The sequence below is a fragment of the Alligator mississippiensis genome, chromosome 3 (genome assembly GCF_030867095.1).
Source record: "Alligator mississippiensis isolate rAllMis1 chromosome 3, rAllMis1, whole genome shotgun sequence".
Classification (NCBI taxonomy): domain Eukaryota; kingdom Metazoa; phylum Chordata; order Crocodylia; family Alligatoridae; genus Alligator; species Alligator mississippiensis.
This window is the reverse complement of record NC_081826.1, coordinates 121,042,652-121,055,245: the sequence shown is the minus strand read 5'-3', so window position 1 is coordinate 121,055,245 and position 12,594 is coordinate 121,042,652. Positions and strand designations below refer to the sequence as shown.

The window sequence follows — 12,594 nt, the reverse complement described above, 5'->3', positions numbered from 1 at the left end:
TGCTTCCAGCCTCCAGGTACATCCCAGCTCGGGTCCCTGCAGGTCAGCCTGGTGGTTTAAACCCCTCTCCAAACATACTCAGGCCACCCCCTCATCTCGGCACCATGAAAGGGAAGGGAGGGCTTGCTCTAGCCCCCCCACCCCACCAGGCTTCTAGCCTGAGCCACTGCAGGCCTGTGCCTGCATGTCTGGGATCAAAAGTGAACGTCTATCTACTTGCTTGGCGGATCAAGCTCTGCAGGCTAGACTAACCTGCAAAGACTGAATCCATTCAGGCTCGGGCTTCTTGGATGGCTGTCCCCAGCTCCAGACTCAATCAGCCCAGTTCCCTCTGCCTCTCCTCACCCCCGTGCCCCAACCCCAGCCCCCTCCCCCCCTCCTTTGCCCAGGGGGCAGCGGCGGCGGCGGCGGCAGCAGCAGGGCACCCCCCCTCCCCTCAGGCGGCGGGGCCCCGTGGGGTGGCGCCAGGCCCGGGCGGGGAGGTCCTCGCGGCCAGGCAGGGGCAGCGGGGCGCACTTCGCAGCCGGGACCGAGGGGAGGGCGCTGGGCGACGTGGAGGCGCCGCTTTCGCTTTTGCTTGCAGCGATCGGGAAGTCCGCCCCGCCAAGGCCAAGGCCAAGGCGGACCCGCGCGGGCACACGGGGCAGCCTGCTCTCCCGCGCCGCGCGGGCCGGGGGCGTCTTACCCTCGTGTCCCCGCTCCAGCGCCGGGAGAGCCAAGCCCAGCCGAGGCGAGGCCTGCGGTGCCCCCGCCGCCAGTCTCCGCCAGTCGGGCCGCGGGGAGGAGCCGCCCAGGAACAGGGCCGGGCTCGCCCCGCGGGGAAGTCCGGCTGCCGGCAGGCGGGAGGAGGAGGAGGGCTCCGGGCGGCACCCCGGGGGGCCCTGGCACCCCTGCAGGGGTGTCGCGCAGAGGCCGCGCTGCTGGCTTTGCAGCCGCCGTGCACAGATAGACCCAGGGCTTTCAAACGGGAATCTGTAGTGTCAACAGCAATCTCACCCCTTCTGGGCTGCCTTGCAGAAGACTTGTTTATCTGTAGTTAAAAAACACACACGCGTGTGAAAGCTAGGAGCTAGCATTTTTTCCAGGGGCACCTTGAGTCTAAGACAGGTTGAGAGCCACCACCTTGGAGATTAACAGACTCTAAGGTGCTGGCCCCTGTCCTACCTTTTGGCTGAGATCAAGTGTAGCCTGGAGATCTTCAAAAGGAGACTTGGACGCAGACCTTGCTATGGTTATTTGACCCCAGCTGTCTTTCCTGCCCACAGCAGGATGGCTCCTTCCAGCCCTAAACTTCTGTGAATTGGTGCAATACCTGCCTTCAGACTAACAGGGAAGTGGCCTCTCTGAATCCCACGGGGAGGAGTTATCTCCGGAGCATGTTACTCAGCATGTGAGCAGTGATTCTCTGGCAGGAAGTTGTGGCAGCCCTGAGGCCTTGAGGTCCTTCCAAAGGTGCTGCGCAGTGGGAGCACTGTTGGGTTTGCAGCCACCATTTGCAGATAAAACCCAGGCTTTCAAGCAGGAATCTGTAGTATCAAAAGCATTCCCCCCCTTCTGGGCTGAGTTGCTTGCAACAGAAGAATTGGTCTTACTGTTTTTCTGTAGTTATAAAAACCACAAGTAAAAGCTAGAAGCAGGCATTTTCCTGGAGGCGCCTTGAGTCTAAAAAGGTTGAGCATCACTGTTTTGGAGGTTAACAGACCTTTCCTGCCTGTTGGCTGAGATCAAGTGTAATACCTGCCTTCAGACTAACAGGGAAGTGGCCTCTCTGAATCCCACAGGGAGGAGTTATCTCTACAGCATGTTACTGGACATCTAAAACGGGGTAGGCAAATCCTAGCACAGGTGCCAGAGTGTGGCCCACCAAGGCATTTTGCTTGGCATGCACATCTTGGGGCAGGCAGCAAGAAAGGGGCCAGGGCTGCACTGCCACAATGAGGATTGGGCCCCTTGCGGCACACCCCCCCCCCGCCATCTGCCTCTGGCACACCAACATCTTACAAACTGAGTTTGCTGGTGTTCTTGACAGTCCAATAACATTGCTGACTCGGATCTAGAGCCGTGATTTTCAGGCAGGGAGCCGTGGTGCCCTGGGGGAAACCTTGAGATCCTCTCAAGGGTGCCCTGGGCTGTCAGGTAGGCCTGTGTGATCAATTAAATATCTATAACTTTGTTGTTTTGCCTCTGATTTGGGTGAAACTTGCAGGGGTGGTGGCCCCTGCTGAGGCCACAAAGTCTGCCAAGTTTCAAGAAGATAGGTGCAGGGGTTTGGGAGGAACTACACTTCAAGCTGCTGACAGGCAAAACTCATGACATAGATGACCCACTGTGTGTTAAGGTGCAGTGGGCTGAAAACTGCAGGGGTGGTGGCCCTTGCTGAGGCCACAAAGCCTGCCAGCTGTGTGTGTGTCTCGCTGGGGGAGTCTGTCTTCTGGGGCCCTGCACCTCAAGCTGCTGGCAGGCAAAACTTGTGATGTGGGTGGGTGACACGGTGGGTGTGTGTTAAGGTGTGCCCTTCCTGGCGCTGGGGCCACTGCACAATATGGCAGTGTGCCCCAGTGTGGCCTCCTCCTCCCCTACAGCCTCACGGCCAGTCCACCACTTTGTGACAACAGGTACAGTAACTTAGCTGGCTCAACATCAGTAGCAGCAGCAGCAGCAGCATCAAAGGTACCCAAATGGAACTGTCACAGAGCCTTTCTTTTTATAAAGGAATTGACAGCAACAAGTAAAGATGTTGTGTTGGACATATGATGTTACTCATAGTGTGTGATGGCTTATCTTGTGTTTTTATGTCTATATGTGTATTATGAAAAAAAAAGGAGTACTTAAAAAAAATGTATCTTTGGAAGCTTTAGGGTTGAAAACCCCTTTGTCAGGCTGAGGAAGTACCTGCAGTTGGTCCTGGATGGAAGGAATAGTAAAGAAGCCAGAGGCTGGCCTGGCCCACAATGCAGACAAGAAAGCCAGTCAGTGAAAATGGAAATGGAAGCATCAGGGGGTGGGGGACAGGCTGGGGTGGGGGGTAGTGGGGAAAGGGGGATGCACTGTAATTTGTTCCCTCTCAGGATCAGAGATCATTTGTACATTCAAACAAGCACCTACCTTCATCACCAGAACTGAAGCCAACTTCCTACAGCTCAAAACACAAAACCTGCCAACTATCTCCAGTACCCCCACAAACTGCACACCAGAATCTATCAAAGACAACAAAACCCAACTACTTGTGGGGGCACATTCCTCACCAGAAAAACACTCTGCCTCCAGTCTCTCAGGCCTGATCCTGAGAGGGAACAAATTACAATGCAAACCACTTTTCAGAGCTGGTCCTATGAACTGCACTTCATCAGCCTCCTAGGTAGTAGGTACACAAACTAATGGACTCAATATAGACAGTGGAGTTCTGGCACACTGCAACCTGCCAGACATCTGACACCCCAGGCACCTCTGCACTTTTACGTGTGCTGCTACATCCCCCTTTCCCCGCTACCCCCCACCCTAGCCTGTCCCTCACCCCCTGACGCCTCTATTTCCATTTTCACTGTCTGGCTTTCTTGTCTGCATTGTGGGCCAGGCCAGCCTCTGGCTTTTTTACTATTCCTTCCATCCAGGACCAACTGCAGGTACTTCCTCAGCCTGACAAAGGGGTTTTTCAACCCTAAAGCTGGCATCCCGGGCAGCTAAGCTGAGCTCACCAGGAGCCTCACAACTGCACTGGAACCAGCAAGCGTCAGGTTTGTCAAAGATATGACAGGTCTGGGCATTCCCTAGCCAGGAAATTGTGCATGTGTGGGTTACCTGGAGGTTATAGCACCTCCTACCCGCCTTGCACCAGGGGCTCGTTTGTCCTGGCATTTACAGGGCTGCTGCGCTGCCAGCAGTCCCACCAGGCCTCCCTACCCTGGCAGGGTGCAGTTTTAGTGGTCATGCCCAGGACCTGGGGCCTCCTCCTTCCCCATAGCCCCTATCCCATACCTCCAAGTTCATCCTGGCAGGGGAATGAGCTCAGCAGGGACATGTTCTTCCCCTGCTGGCTGGTGATGCAGTTAGTGTCCCTTCCAGCTGAGAGCGGGGCACTACTCAGCTTTTAAAAAACTCAGAAAAGGAAATTGGTGCAGATGGAGTGAAGAGGGTGGCACTCAGTCCATCTGCAGGTGGAGCTTGGAGAACCCCAGCAGTGGGAGGTTCACCTTTAGGAACACCAGCTGTTCCACCAAAGCAGGATCCAAGCAGGTGCGGTGGGGTGTCACAACATCCCCAGCAATGCTGAACACCCTCTCACTTGGAACACTGGTTGGTGGACAGGACAACCGGGCAACTGTGGCCAGATCCTGCCACATCTGGCTGTGGTTTGCCCAGTAGGCCAAGGGGTCACAGTCCAGTGGCTCCACATCCTCAGCAAGATAGGTAGCCACAGAAGCCTCCACGCTACCTGCCCGAGGCTGGGGCCTGGTGCATTTGGATCCCAGCATTGAAGCCATGCCCATGGTCCACATTGGCAGTGGCTGGCGTGGAGGAGACTGGCTGGTGCTGGTGCTGGCATGGGAAAGTGGGTCCCCCTCTTCCACATCTCCTTGCCTCTGCACTTCAGCTTCCCTGACTTTGTTGACTAGCACCTGCATCCAGTGATCAAGGGTTTTGGGGCTGCCAGTGCACATGCTCCCCTTTACCCTCGGGTTACACATGCCCGCCATCATGTGGACTGTACTGGACCTCAAGGGATCCAGCCGTCTCCTGATGCCCTCCTTCAGCCATCTCACTAGTGCCTGCATGTCTGGTAACAGTGGCCTGCCCCAGCCAGCAACATTGATCCCCTGGAACTTCTCCATTTGGTTCTCCAGTTCCCTCACTAGGGGGATCACCTGGCTAAGGAGGGCATTGCCAGTGCTAAGGGTCTTGGTGGCCTCGAGGAAGGGCTTGAGAACCACCAAGATCTGGGAGATGATACCCCACTCAGCTCTGTTCAGGGGGCCGCTGATCCTAATTTCCCCAAGCAAGGCCATCTCATGGATGGCCTTCTGTTACTCCACCAGCTTTTCCAGCATCAGGTATCTGGAGTTCCACCGAGTCTCCACATCCTGAATGATTTTGTTCTGAGGGATGCTCAGCTCTGCCTGTTTCTCTCACAGCATCTTTCCCCCCTTGATGCTGCAGTGGAAGTAGCTTGCCACCTTCCTGCATTTCAAAATTGGCTGGCTTGCAGCAGTAGTGGTGGCGGTGCCGTCACCGGCAGCCCCGTCCCCCTCCAAGGCATCCCTCACTATTAGGTGCAGCCTGTGTGCCACACAGCGGATGCCAACAAAGTTGACATCACAGACAGCCTTCACCATATTGGCCCCATTGTCGGTGACCATGAACCCACTGGTGAGCTCGGCCTGCCCAATGAGCCACCATGCAGTTCATGGCCCCCATGATCTCCCTTGCCGTGTGGGACTCATCCAGCACATTGGCTTGCGGTAGAGCCCGCTGACAGCCTGACTGATTGCACCAGTGCCCTGTGAGGGAGAGGTGGGCGTGATCGCCACCTCGGCTGCTCCAGATGTCGGAGGTGAAGTGCAAGGCTACCTGTGGCACTGCCTTGCGCACCTCTTCCCTCAAGTACTCCCTGCATGTCTCATACAGGGAAGGCACCACCGTCCTGCTAAAGGTGGTATGTGCGGGCACTTTGTAAAACAGGGCCAGAATTGCTATGAACCACCCAAACCCTGGCTGCTCAACTAGGGAGAAGGGCTGGCTATCCAGGGCAAGCATCTCCCCAACGCTCTGGGTGATCTCGCTCACCTTGGGAATGTGCCTCCCTTTCTGTCTACCTTTCCCCCACTGGTCCAGGGTGGCCTGCTTCTGCTTTGTGGGGAAAGGGGGCTTTGGAGCGAGTGGGGGACTTCCCTTTCAGCACACTTGCACTGGTGCCAGGCTGAGCAGGAAGTAGGGCAAGGGGGTGCTGCCTCCTCAGATGCAGCACCACGGCCATGGTGGAGAAGTGTCTTGCATCCTTGTCACAGCTCATGTGCCTTCAGCAGTGCTGGCAAACGGTAAACCTAGGATTATCTGCCAGCTCAAAATGCTCCCACACTACACTACTCCCCAGCTTCTGGACTGAGGGTGAGGATCCTGCCTTATCCCACTCCTCAGCAGCTGAGGCTTAACAGCAGGAGGAGCTGCTTCAGCTGAGCCACTCGCCTCCACAACCTCAGCCTCCTCCGAGGTGCTGCTTTCCGGAGGAGACCTGGGTCTAGGAAAAATTTGAGGGGTGTGGAGCACAAACTCTGATTCTCGCTCAGTCCCCAGAAATGCTTGAGCCAGCGCGCTCAGTATCCCTGGTTCCAGCTCCTCCTCTGGCAGTGGGAGGCTCATGCTGAGAGATGACATTGGGGTGGAAGAGACAGTGATTCCGCTGCTGGTGCCTACTTCTGGACTGAGCAGAGGTGGTGCAGGTACAGGGATGTCAGGTGCAGACACTGCTCCCACCTCCTTGCTTCCACTGGCAGCACTGATGTCATGGCTGTTTGGGAAGAGAATGGGTCTGTGTTTGGCAGGGGGCAGCTTGCAGCTCTAGCTCTTTCCCTAACCCCTCTCCCTCCCCTGCCAGAAGACCTGTCACCTGCCTTTCCAGCACACCTCATATTGATCTTTCCTGTGCTGCAAAAGGTCTCTGTGTGTGTGTCACTCCTTTTGTGTTGTGTGTTTTATTCCCTCTGTTGCATGTGTGCACTGGACTCTTCTTTGATTGTTTGCTTCAGTGTTAAGAGTTACGTAAAAATTGTGTGCTGTCTGTCTCTGTCTTCTTCTCCTATGAACATCTGATTTTTTTTCTTATTTATATTGTGCACGTGTGCCTCCCTGCACAGTGATGGATCACGCTGGCAGGGAAAACACAGCTTTCTTTTTTCAAAGTTTGCAACAAAAAAAAAGAGCAAATATAAATTGAAAGAAATGAATTGATTAGTAATAGTAATTGAATAGCTAAGATAAGCGAAATCCTACCCAATCCTTTCTAACAACAAAAAGGAGCAGGCAAGTTCAGCTACTGAGTAAACTAACCAAGCTGAGATGCTTGAGTCTGCTACGGTACCTTTCTCACACAGTTCCTGAGAAGGAACAAGCTAGCTGAAGGCACAGCATTCCTCCAAACAGAGGCTTTTATGCTGTTTCTAGGTCCCACCCCTCAGATGCTGTCTTTGGAAAGGCAGCCGGAGAGAAATCCTTCTCACTGGCCACCTACATATGTCAGTCTTCCCCACCGCTCTCCTTCCCTCCCCCATTCCCTCTCCCTCTTCTAACTTTCACTTTCAGCATCCGAAACTTTTCCGAAGCGCTTTGGAAGTGCCGAAATGCTTCGGACAGCTTAAATGAGTCCGTGCTTCACTCTAGGCATGCTGGTTCGGACGCTGAAGCATCCGAAGCAGCCCTAGATCCAAACCACGATCCGAAGTCACGCACAGCCCTACTGTCATGCAGTGGGTAGTACTGTTACGTTTACAGCCATGTTTCACAGATAAACCCAGGGATTTGTAACAGGAATACAGTGTCAAAAGCATTCCCACCCCTTATGGGTTGAATTCTTTACAACAAGAACTGCTCTATTATTTTTCTGTAGTCAAAAACATGAGCAAAAATTAGGAGCTGGCATTTTCTAAAGGCTGCCCTGTCTAAAAGGGTTTAGAACCACTGCCTTAGAAACCAGCAAACATTAACAAAGTGTCATCCTGTCGTGCCTTCCACCTGATTTCAGACTAACAGGGATAGCTACCTCTCCCTCAAAGCCACAGGGAGGAGTTCTCTCTACAGCGTGTTATTGAACATCTGGAATGGTGATTCTCAGTCAGGGTGCCACAAGATCCTTTCAAGGGCTCTGTAGTGTGCTACGCAATATTAATACTGTTAGGTGTGCAAACATCTACCCACACATGATTCACAAGATCAACCCAGGAATTTCAAATAGCAATTCAGTGTCCAGAATATTTCTGAGTTCTTTGCAACAAAGGAATTGCTATATTATTTTCCTGTCATTAAGAAATGAGTGAAAGCTAGAGGCTGGCATTTTCCAAAAACTGCCGGTCTAGAGGATTTCACTGGTTTCATTCCTGTTAGAGTCCTAGTGAATGTTCCTTCATATGGTGAGTGGAGGGAGCTAGAAGAGAAATAGGTGTGTGCACAAATGGAGATGTGTAGAGAAAGAACAGAAAGACTCATAAGGAGGAACAAAGAGGGTATGTCCTATCTGAGGGCCACCATGCCCTCAGAAAAAGGTGAGAAAGAAAGTAGAAGCCCCATTATTTTCTTTTTTATAGAGTGGGGAAGGACACCATAGATCCAGGGCTATGTAGATGTTGAAATACAGATTGAAATGATCTTCAGGTCATCCAGTACATTTCCCCGCACTGAGTCAGGATCAACTAGTCTTAGATCAGTGCCAATAGATGCTTGTCCAGGCCTCAGTCCCTTCCCCTCTGCCTCCCTGGTGCATCAGTAGTGATACAAGGGAGAGTGCATCACTCTACTCAGATCTAGAACTCTTGGTTCCAAAATGATACCTTTTATTAGACCAACTGAGAAATCGCAAAAAAAAAAAAATCTTTTTCTGCAAGCTTTTGGGCTCAAAGGCCCTTCATCAGACAAACACGGCTACCAAATACATCACTCTGCTCATGGTTTCTACTGTTCACATGATAGCAGAGAGTAGCATAACACAAATGGAGCAGATTCACTTCAATTACTTTAGCACCTGCATTCTCAAAGAAGTTAGCAGCGTAGGCTGCAGATTTACTAGATAACCCTGGTGCATGGTTTTTCTTTGGTATTCTCATTGGCTGACTGGTCCTGCAACACTCATTCAGCCTGTGGGACCAAAATGTACAGCACCACCGTTCTAGAGGGTCCTGCCTCTTTTTGGGGTGTGCAAGCTGATGCATCTTCCTCAGTGACGGGCATCAATGAAGTATCTGTGCTAAGTGAATTCTTAAGTGACCAGCCCATCTTCTGCTGCCCAGATCTGTGAAGGCATTTTCTTAGCTGTGCCTCCTCCCCAGCTGGCACAATCAGGTATACACTTAAGTTAATAGGTGCAGGGTGGTGGTGGAACGTACCTGAAATCAAGATGTTGCATATGGACTCATTTTAACTATAGGATGTTTAATGCTATGAGTCAGTGGTTCCCAACTGTGGGTCACAAAGTCAGCAGATGGGGTTGCAGGGGTGGGGGGCTGTAGCCTGGGAGTGAGGGGCTATGCTGAGGAAATAGGGCCATAAATGGGGTCATGCTGATAAGGCGACTGGTAGGAGGGGTATGGGGGTTGGGGGCACGTGCCCCCCCTGACAGGGCCGTCCCCCGCTGCCACCGCCGGCTTCTGCGGGTGCTTGCCAGCCCTGTCCCTGCCGCCACTGTCACCGCCAGCTTCTGGGAGTGCACCCTCCAGACTCAGGAAGCACCAGTCACCCATGTGCTGAGGAAAAGTTTGGGAAGCACTGCCATAAGTGGTTAAGGCTTACATTGTGCTTCACAATATCTGTGAGGAAAATGGCTCATTGATGGGCTTTCAACTGAGTGATGTACTTCATTATTTTGACAGCAAGTGGGCCCCTTGGTGTCCTCCCCTCTCTTGCCAACTCTGAAACCATCTTAAAGGGTTGTGACAGTCAGTGTGTGTTCCCCAGCACCCATATAATTCTATACTTCATAGAGGGCTATGAGTAAAAGTAATAGAGTTTAAGAGAATGACATTCCCTAAGACTCACCTGGCTGGTAAATCTATACCTGGCATGACGCTTTGTTAGGAACTGTTTCTAAGAAAAACGGGGAGTTAATTTTGGATCCCAAATTTTCCATATATATTTAAGGAAAATTCATGCAAGTCCAATTATAGGGAGACAGAGAAGGATCAGTGATTGGGGTAGATCAGGGGGAGGGGGTTGCAGTGGTCAAGCTGCAGGAGAAGCAGCCAGAAACATTTTAAGTCCTGGAAGCAAGTAAGAATTCTCCTTCCTTTTCCCTCCAAGCTTGGCAGCACCTCCCCTCCTGCCCCAGGGGACAAGGACTTGGGGAGCTCTGGAGCAAATCCTGCCTGCTGCAGCCAGGCCCTGAGCCAGGCTCAGCCAAGGGCAGCAGCTGCAGCAGAAGCCACAGACAGGTTGCTTCCTGCTGACTGGTCCTTCACATGCTCCCTCCCAGCCCCAGAGCAGGCACAGAGAAAGAGAAGCATTCTACTGCCATGCTTACCCACCTCCCTCAAAATTATTCTAGGCAAACTTTTTTTTCTTTCACTTCACTTGTCTGGCTAGTACTTGACTCTAAGAAAGGAATGGCCTCATTCTATAAAGACTGACCTTTCTTGTTCTGATGGAAAAATCAGGAAGTCTATTTGGGCCTCTTCTGAGCCAACAATTAGAGCTATTTATTTCCCCAATATGAAGAAAAGATTTGCAGGCACTGAAACTCCATACTTCCTCTAATCTCTATGAAGCTTACAAAGTCTGGCTTACTCATATCCTTTGCTGCAATGACCCCTGCCAATTCCCTCGGCGCCCGGGGGTGGAGAGCATCTGGACTTGCATTAATTTAAACATGTCCAGCCCCACCAGAATTCTCTAACTAGGTCCTCCCTGACCCTAGGCCCAGTGGTGCTTCTCCTGAGTCTGCCTGGAATCCCGGGCTGGGAGATGTCCTGGTCCCTGCTCAGAAAAATGGAGGCAAAGAATTTGTTAAAGAGGTCAGCTTTTTCATCTGATGCAACCACCAGATTGCCAAGCATGTCCTGCAGGGGCCCCATGTTACCTGGAGCCTTCTTTTTACTCCTTATGTGTTTAAAAAAGGACTAATTTTGTTTCGAGGCTGTTTCGATGACCTTCGTTTCATTTCGATTTTGCTGTTTTGACCTCAAAATGAGTCGAAACAGTGTTGAAACAAAATGGCCAGCGAAATTTCTCACAGCCCTAATGGGCAGGTGTCTCCGGAGTTCAGTCTACAGCTGGTCCTGCCTTCCCCATTTTTACTTTCCTGCCATGCCTTGTTCAAAATAAGGTTGTCTTGTCCCAAAAAAGGGGGGGAAAGGTGGAGGCAGGGAGCAGTTGGGGGAAGGGGGAGCAAGAGGGCAGGCATTACTGTCCCTGTTAGTTTTGTCCTACTTATGTCTCTCTAATCAGTTGGCTAAGTCTCACCTCCTCTGGAGCATGTTGAGCTGGGTTGGAGCAGTCCATGGATAGCAGGCTGACCTGGATTCCCTGCCAGCTGGGGCTGCTCTGACCCAGATCAACATGCTGCAGACCCAGGCACACATGTAAACATGGCAGCTGGAACAATAAAGTCTGGTGCAAATTGTGCCGGAGTTTATTCAGTTACATTAATTGCACGTGTAGATGCACCCCTAGGGTCTCAAATCCAGCCAGTGGATTAAATCCCTTGCCTGTGCCTACACGCTCCCTGCCTCTGTCCCCCTGCCAGAGCCTCAGAGCAAGTATTCTTTATTCTCTTCTGGGGTCATAACCCTTCCTAGGTCAGTCAATGAAGAGTGCAGCTCCTTGGCACTTTGCCATGCAGTCTTCTCATCTTCCTTAAAGCTGCACCGGGTCCACTGGATGTTATCAGCAAAAGGTCCCCTACTAGGTCATGAACAAAACCCAGAACACAAAGCTGCACCCATTCAGGCTCAAATAAAAATAAAGAAACGAAACAAAACACCCGTATACAGCAACTGAAATCTCAGTTCCTTAGGTCTACTCACAATCTATTCATAATATCTTCTTTCTTGCTGCTGGGGTATCTCTTCTCTCCTGCAAGGGCAGTCAGTCCTGGCTTCCAGGCTAGGCTTCTCCTTCCCACAACCACAGCTGTCTGTCTGGATCCTGTCTTTATATTCACTGGCCCTTCCCCTTTGCTAGTCACCTGACTCTGGCTGGTCAGACTAGCACAGGAGTCTCTTCTCCCTTGGTTGCCATGCCTGATAGTTTCTCCTCATATTTCCATTCTGACGTTTCTTTCCTCCTGGCCCTGAAGATCCTGATCTTAAAAGGACCTCACCACCTGGCTGTCTCTCTCAGTCTCTTCTCAGTGACAGGAGTACAGCCTCCTGTTACAATCAGTTATACTTCCTCCAGCATAATATGAACTTGCTGAAGCTATTGTTGGGTGGTATTCTATGGCCTGCTGTTATGTGGGAGGTCAGACTGGCTTTCACAGATTTTGAGGTCAGAAGGGACAATCCATTTTGTCTGATATTGAAAACAAAAAGTCTTAAAAAAATCTTCTTATACCTGAATTAGGGATAAAATTCACGCACAGTATTCCTCCCCACTGGGCATGTCTACACATGCAATTAATGCTCAGAAAAATTACTGTGCAGTAAGCTTTCCTTGAGTGCACATCTACACGTGTCCATTGGGAGAATTCAGGGCAGGCATACTCCTGCCCTGCTGTTTCAATATGGCAGCCAGGGGGAGCTCTAGACTCCTTTGGGTGCCAGCCCTGGGGTGGCAGGGAGCACCAGGGGGTGGGGGGAACTGTCCCACCTCTGGGGCAGCTGCCTCTCACCCCACACCTCTTTCCCAGGCAGCTGCCTGCTCCCCAACCCCTGCTCTGATCACGGAGCCTGGCCAGGACAA

The 12,594-nt window shown here is 51.9% G+C and overlaps 1 protein-coding gene and 1 long non-coding RNA gene across 8 annotated transcripts in view; one reads left to right on the top strand and one right to left on the bottom strand.

Annotated features, from left to right (window-relative positions):
* RIPK1 (receptor interacting serine/threonine kinase 1) overlaps positions 1-1,319 on the bottom strand; it is a 42,943-nt gene extending 41,624 nt beyond the window's left edge. The window contains exon 1 of one of the 6 annotated variants that reach the window (XM_006263458.4): positions 1,165-1,319. The gene's annotated coding sequence lies outside the window, so the exon portion shown is untranslated. Of the gene's footprint in view, positions 1-252; positions 313-685; positions 952-1,164 lie in introns of those variants that run through there. The other 5 variants (XM_019490385.2, XM_019490386.2, XM_019490384.2 and 2 more) reach the window with 5 other exon arrangements.
* LOC109283852 (uncharacterized) overlaps positions 1-12,594 on the top strand; it is a 139,337-nt gene that overhangs the window by 55,356 nt on the left and 71,387 nt on the right. The window lies entirely within an intron of this gene.